An 8,067-nucleotide genomic window follows, 5' to 3' on the forward strand; every position below is an offset into this window, starting at 1 on the left:
TGTGTGTTTTCTACAGGTATGTTGTTGGGTCGGTCAGGTGCAGGTATTCGGGCTGCCCGTCGCTGCTGTGTCTCTGTGTTCGTCGCTGGCGTGTGGAGAGAGTTTTGCGCCGCTCGTTCCCGCATTTGTCCAGCGTGGAGACGATCCTCTCGACCAGATCCTGCTGCAGACGCTGGAAATTCTCCCTGAGGATCAGATGCACACAGAGAGATTCAACGTGTGCTTGTGAGTATCAGTGATATTGATAATCTTTTCCATATGGAAGCTTGTTTCCATCACGGAATAAAAAATAAAAAGGTAATTGTGACTTTTTATCTCACAATTCTGACTTGTTTCTTGCAATTGGGAATTAATATCTTGTAATTCAATTTTTTTTCTTGACTAAAAAAGAAAAAAGGGTAAGTGCAAGTTTATATTTCATAATTCTGTTCATCATGCAATTCTGTTTTTTATTGACTAAAAATAAAAAAAGGTATTTGCAACTTTTTATCTCACATTTCTGACTTTTTTGTCATAATTGCGAGTTTATATTCCACAATTCTGACTTTTTTTCTCAGAATTGCAAGGTTTTTCTGTAATCGCCACTGAATACAAAATTAAAAAAGCTAATTGTGACTTAATCTCACAATCTGACTACTTTTTTTTTTTTTGGCAAATGTGAGTTAACCTCCCAATTCTGACTTTGTTTCTCAGAATCCTTGCAAATGCGAGAAACAAAGTTGTAAAATTCCTCCTATGGACGAAACAAGCTTCTAACTTCATTTATGAAATAAGTTTAACACAGTATTTTATAAAACTACAATATATTTTGTGAAAGACATTACTCTTTCAATAATACAAAGTACTATTTTTTTTTTTTACAATAAAAGACAGTTTAGTAGTTTACATTTCGTAAGAGAGATCCTTGCAAGGCAATCCACATATTTGAAAAACCTGCTATACAGCAGTTCTGTCCTGGAATCTGATTGGTTGATCACTCTGTCAGTCACTCTGCTCCTTCTTTTGGCTTATATTCATTGGTGGAGTAAAATAACTTATGCAGCTATATTGTGTCTGAAATGCAGGTAATCAACATCACACAAGTTGTTGTGAATGGTGGCCGTGTGTCGCGCCGATGATAGCTACAGCATGTGTAAATGTTTTACTGGTGTATTCTGGGAGTATTTTATGATCACAGGACGAGTGCTGGAGGTCTTACGCTGTTGGTGGCGTCGGCAGGTTGTATTTCTGCCCGGTGACTCCAGTCAACCAGTACGTCATCTCCTTCCCTTTACCCTGAAATGCAAACACACGTGCTATGAGTTTCTGCTTTTATTTTGAACTCTTCTTTAACAGTTTGTGGTTGTCCAAGAGGACTAAAATAAGAGCCCGTGATTGGCTGGAAGCAGAAATAAGAGCCTGTGATTGGCTGAAAGCAGAAATAAGATCCTGCGATTGGTTACAACCTGCAGTAGGTGCCTGTGATTGGCTGGAAGCTGAAATGAGAGCCTGTGATTGGCTGGAAGGTGATATAAGAGCCTTTGATAGGCTGGCATCTCTCCTCTCACCTTCAGGTACGTTTCTCCTCAGCGCTCGCACTCAAACTGACAGTTGGTTCGATGCAGGATCTTGATGGTCGACTCGCTCACGTGAATCCTTAGAGCTGGAAACACAGCTGATCACTCAAGAGTGTGTGTGTGTGTGTGTGTGTGTGTGTGTGTGTGTGTGTGTGTGTGTGTGTATATCTTACGCAGGCCTGTAGACTCCATACGTGACGCTGTATTGACCGTATCGCCAAACAGACAGTAACGTGGCATCTTATATTACCCACCACACCAGCCGCACACGGACCTACACACACACACACACACACATGACTAGTGAGAGTAAGTTAGTGACTACACAAACCGCACATTATAATCTTGAGTCTATTTACCATCATTTATAACTATTTATACAAAAAAGGATTTTCAAATTGATATTAGGTCATCGCTATGTGGTTGCTGGGCAGTTATTAGGGAATCGCTATGCAGTTACTGGGCAGATGTTAGGTCATCGCTATGTGGTTGCTGGGCAGTTATTAGGGCATCACTATGAGGTTGCTGGGCAGTTGCTAGGTCATCGCTATCCGGTTGCTGGGCAGTTATTAGGGAATCGCTATGCAGTTGCTGGGCAGTTGCTAGGTCATCGCTATGTGGTTGCTGGACAGTTATTAGGGCATCACTATGAGGTTGCTGGGCAGTTGCTAGGTCATCGCTATCCGGTTGCTGGGCAGTTATTAGGGAATTGCTATGCAGTTGCTGGGCAGTTGCTAGGTCATCGCTATGTGGTTGCTGGACAGTTATTAGGGCATCACTATGAGGTTGCTGGGCAGTTGCTAGGTCATCGCTATCCGGTTGCTGGGCAGTTATTAGGGAATCGCTATTCAGTTGCTGGGCAGTTATTAGGGCATCGCTATAAGGTTGCTGGGCAGCTGCTAGGTCATCACTATGTGGTTGCTGGGCAGTTATTAGGGAATCGCTATGCAGTTGCTGGGCAGTTGCTAGGTCATCGCTATGTGGTTGCAGGGCAGTTATTAGGGATTTGCTATGCAGTTGCTGGACAGTTATTAGGGAATCGCTTAGAGGTTGCTGGGCAGTTGCTAGGTCATCACTATGTGGTTGCTGGGCATGGATCCACAGTGGGATTCCCGGTAGGTTTCTCAGTTGGTACGTCCCCATGAACTCCAGGATGATCAAAGCCATGAGACAAATGTCCACGGCATGCCTGTTCCTGTTGCGTCTTGGCAGACCAGACCATGTACGCGTCACCGATGGTCTCCACCTAAACACAGCAGCAAGTTCTGGCTATTTAACCATATTTGGCCTTTAAAAATATATATTAAAAATAAGAAAAACAATTGTCTGCTAGCTGTTATCTCTGAGCATCTGAACACATCTTGCTTGTTTGTGCACCTTATAGACATCGTGATGGTCGAGAATGCTGTCGAAGGCAGTTGCTAGGTCATCGCTATGTGGTTGCTGGGCAGTTATTAGGGATTTGCTATGCAGTTGCTGGACAGTTACTAGGGAATCGCTTAGAGGTTGCTGGGCAGTTATTAGGGAATCGCTATTCAGTTGCTGGGCAGTTATTAGGGCATCGCTATAAGGTTGCTGGGCAGCTGCTAGGTCATCACTATGTGGTTGCTGGGCAGTTATTAGGGAATCGCTATGCAGTTGCTGGACATCGCTATGTGGTTGCCGGGCAGTTGTTAGGGCATCACTATGTAGTTGCTTGGGGAATCGCTATGCAGTTGCTTGGCAGTCGCTGATGCATCTCTATGTGGTTGCTGGGGCATTGCTTTGTGGTTGCTGGGGAGTTGCTAGGGTCTTTTAGGTGGCAAACTGGTTCAGAATGGCAGAAAGGTGCTTAGCTGACCTTTAAAAGTCAGTATTTCACATGAATGTAGCTTGATATTTAAATGACTTTTGACTGTTTTTAAGCATTTAGACCGGTAGGTGTTGCTGCCACAAGCCTCAAGGTGTTATGGAAATTATTCCTAGTAAGTTACATGTATAAACATCATTTCTTTATCCATCTTCCCATGTGTCTGTACCTGAATGGATCCCAATACGGATCCACAGTGGGATTCCCGGTAGGTGTCTCAGTTGGTACGTCCCCATGAACTCCAGGATGTCCAAAGCCATGAGACAAATGTCCACGGCATGCCTGTTCCTGTTGCGTCTTGGCAGACCAGACAATGTACGCGTCACCGATGGTCTCCACCTAAACACAGCAGCAAGTTCTGGCTATTTAACCATATTTGGCCTTTAAAAATATATATTAAAAATAAGAAAAACAATTGTCTGCTAGCTGTTATCTCTGAGCATCTGAACACATCTTGCTTGTTTGTGCACCTTATAGACATCGTGATGGTCGAGAATGCTGTCGAAGTTCTTGTAGATGTCGTTGAGCATGTCCACCACCTCCATGGGTGTGCTGTGATGGCAGAGGGTTGTGAAGCACACAATATCGCTGAAGTAGATGGTGACCTCGTCGTACAGCTCTGGCTCCACGCACCCTGTCTCCTTCAGAGAGCGAACCACCGGCCTATGAGAGAGACAGGTCTCTCTGGTTTCAGGGTCACTTCTGCCACTCGCCTAGAAACACCTGATGGATGCCCAGCAGTTGCTATGTGGTTGCTAGGGCATTGCTGTGTGGTTGCTAAGCAGTTGCTAGGGTGTCCTGGGTGGTAAGGCCATTGCTAGTGCATAACTATGTGGTTGCTAGGTAGTTGCTAGGATGTCCTAGGTGGTTGCTAGGATGTTGCTAGTGTGCCATTCATGGTTGCTAGGCAGTTGCTAGAGCATCACTATGTGGTTGCTGAGCAGTTGCTATGGCATCAGTCTGTGTTTGCTCGGCAGTTTCTAGGGCATTGCTAGGCAATTGTTAGGGCATTGCTATGTGGTTGCTGGGCAGTTGCTATGACACAACTATATGTTTGCTAGGCAATTGGTAAGGTGTCCTGAGAGGTTGCTAGGGTTTTGCTAGGCAGTTGCTATGGCATTGCTATGTGGTTGCCGTGTAGTTGATAGGGCATTGCTTTGCGTTTGCTAGGCAGTTGTTGGGTCATTGCTATGTTGTTGCTAGGCTGCCATGGGTGGTTGATGGGCAGCTGATAGGGCATTGCTATGCGGTTGCTGAGCAATTTCTAGGGCATGGTTATGTGGTTGCTAGGAAGTGACTAAGATATCCTGGGAGGTAGCTCAGTCTGGTGTTGCTAAGCAATTGCTAGAATGTCCTAGATCAGTGGTCACCAACCTTTTTAAGCCCAAGATCCCAGACCTCGGCATTTATGAAAGACAAGATCTACCTATTGAAGAATTGATAGAAGAAGACAGCCCAGATTGTACTTCCAATTTGAGGCATTTTATTTAGTATTTTAATTAGTGATGCACCGATCATGATTTTTCACGGCCAATTCAGATTTCAATTTTTTTCTTTTACAAGCAAATCGGCTGATACTGGTTGCCGATTTTTTTTTAAGCACATTTATTTATTGTTTGTTTGCTCTATAACAAGCAAACTGACCTTAAACAAAATATCTGTAGCCATTTGAAATTAGAGGCAACCACTGCATTTTAATCACTATCCAAACAAAGATGCTACACACGTCGCATGAGCAGTTGTTTTTGATTTGAATTAGATTATATGATTTCAAGATTTAATGCAAAAACAGAACTTTGTGACTTTAGCTTTGTGAAATTATGGTACATAAAATATATCTGAACGAAACAGCAGATGGGCTGAATGAGAACAGCAGGTGGCGCTTATGGAACAGCAGCAATGCAGCGTTTCCTTTTGATACCAGTGTAAACAAAGCAGCCCTGCCTATTTTCTTCTATATTTTAAGCATTGTGAACCGTGAGCTTGCTCTGCCTGCTACAGTATTTTCTCCTCTTTATGTCCATCTTCAGCATCTCTGGACACTGTTAACGTTCGGTTTACAGACTCATAATGTATTTTTCTTCATCACTGTCCCAGTAACTCCAGAAAATAACAGAAAAATAAGTACAAAAAGTACAGTACAAAGACTGGAGAAATTTTTGTACTTATTCTCTGTTATTTTCGGGAGCTACTGGGACAGTGATAAAGATCTACCAGTCAGACGACCACTGTCCTAGATGGTTGGCAAAGGTCTTCTGGGTGATTTGTTAGTGTTGTTAAGCAGTTTGTAAGCTGCTCTCAGTGGACATTAGCTGTATATGAAGTATGTGTGTTTCTGACCCTGGCAGCAGCATGAAGTTGAGCTGGTCGGCTCGGTCTCTCTCGGCCTTATACAGAGCCGTTCTCTCCTCCACCAGGTGCTCCAGGTTCCTCGAGTACATCTGCAGCCGGCGGATCAGGTTGTCAGCACAGAGCAGCACGTCAGCACTCGTTCACGACCACCGAACTCGATCAATCGGATTCACTCTCGCACCTGAAGATCTTCCCAAGAGCGCCCTCGATACGCTTGAAGTCCGGACGCTTCTCTGGATCCTCCTCCTAGCAGCTCTTGATAAGCATGAATAGCTACAAAATAAATTTAATTTTTTACACTTAAATAGAATTTAAAAACCTTACATTTCACATTTATTAACCATTATTTAACCAGGCAAGTCAATTAAGAATGAATTCTTATTTACAACAACAGCCTGGAAGTTGTTTAAATAGAAATTGAAATTAATATAAATTAATTAATTAATTCTAATTGAAATAGTAGTTTCAAATGAGCAAAAAATCTGACTTAAAAAGCCTCATAATGTTGTTTAAAATAAGCGTTTAAAAGTGTTTTCAATATAAAAAACAATATTTTTTAAATCTGCGATTAAATTTGACAGCCTCATAAATGTTGTTTTGTTGCTCTCATATAGTGTTTAAAATGTAATTTTAAAATGTACAATTTCAATAACATATTTTAAATCTGAAATTAAATCTGACATAAAAAGCCTCATGAATGTTGTTTCTTTTTTTATGTCATTAACGTTAAAAAAGCATTTTTCACAATTTAATAACATTAGCAACAAATCAGCAACAAAATCTGAAATTAAATCCCTAATAAACGTTCTTACACTCAATTAGCAAACTTCAATAACATTTCAAACGGGCAACAAAATCTTACATGAAATAGCTCATAAATGTTGTGTGTTGCGCTCAAATAGGGTCGTTATGTTAATGTTAATATGTTAATTTCACATTTTAATAAAATCTTTGGAAACTTTATTTTAAGGTGTCCTTGTTACACATGATACATGTACTTACTATTGTAACAACAATTAATTATGCATAATTACATGCAAGTAACCCTAAACCAAACCCTAACCATATAGTAAGTACATGTAGCTAATTAATATTACTCAGTACTTAAATGTATAATTACACCATAACAAGGACACCTTAAAATAATGTGTAACCAAATCTTTCAAATCAGCACTAAAATCTGACGTGAACTGTTTCATACATGATGTTTCTCATGCTCAAATACTACTAAAAAAGCGTTGATTTCAGGTTGGTTCAGCCAATGCATGTGTGCAGTCATAAGTGTGCGTCTCAGAACCGTTGCTATGGTAACCGTAACTTCTAAAAGAAACTAACATGACTGGCTCTTCCATTTAGAAGGCGGGGCTTCCTTTGCTAGAGCTGCCATATATGGGCGTTCCAGATTCTCCCATTCACAAAAGCATCTGCTAGATGTGTAAATGTTCAGATTCTGCATGTATAAAATGCTCTATCTTTGGGATACAGATGGACTGAATGGGTGTGTTTGTACCTGCCGTATCGGAGCAGCAGCTGGTGTGAAATGGGCTGTTCCTGAGGATGATATCCTGCGAGATGATGGCAAAACTATAGATGTCACCCTTCTGAGAAATACCCTGAACACGCATGTGCTCCGGCGCCGTCCACAGGTCTGACAGATTTCACTCATTCATCTCTTGATGTCTTATAGAGACTCTGAACATTAAATGAAATCTGAACGTCACAGCAGCTTTATGCTAATATGAGAATTTAAAGGAATAGTTCACCTAAAAATGAAAATTTGCTGAAAACTATTCCTTTAATTTGAGATATATTTTATAATAATCTTAATTATTTCTGTAGTTACGTGTCTCTCATGTGCAAAGAAACAGGAAGTGACATCACTAACCTTTCCCGGGCATGAGGATGGTGTTGCAGCCGAAGTCGGTGATCTTCACCACCATGCGATTGTCCACCACACAGTTGGTGGATTTCAGCCGGCCGTGAACGCCGACGTTACTGGAGTGCAGGTACGACATGCCCTGACCAAGCAGACACAACGGTGACGTGATCAGAGGGCAAAGGTCAGGTGTGTCCAATCACAAACATAACGACTGTTTCCAAACATACGGAGGCCCATGTGTGTCCTGTAATCAATACTATATTCTGTCCTGTTTGCTCATAAAACTTGTATGTTTTGAAAATGTAAACTACTACTCTAAAACTAACTTTACACTGAATTTTGAGATGCTCACACTGATTTGTACTGAAAACGGCAATACACACACTCACACACACACACACACTCACTCACACACACTCACTCACACACAC

The 8,067-nt window shown here is 41.7% G+C and overlaps 1 pseudogene; it reads right to left on the reverse strand.

The window, feature by feature from the left end:
• Nucleotides 1–10: 10 nt before the first annotated feature.
• The window catches only part of LOC107691107 (heat-stable enterotoxin receptor-like), a 35,779-nt pseudogene continuing 27,722 nt past the window's right edge, over nt 11–8,067 (reverse strand).

Source organism: Sinocyclocheilus anshuiensis, unplaced genomic scaffold (assembly GCF_001515605.1).
Source record: "Sinocyclocheilus anshuiensis isolate Anshui unplaced genomic scaffold, SAMN03320099.WGS_v1.1 scaffold30, whole genome shotgun sequence".
Classification (NCBI taxonomy): Eukaryota; Metazoa; Chordata; class Actinopteri; order Cypriniformes; family Cyprinidae; genus Sinocyclocheilus; species Sinocyclocheilus anshuiensis.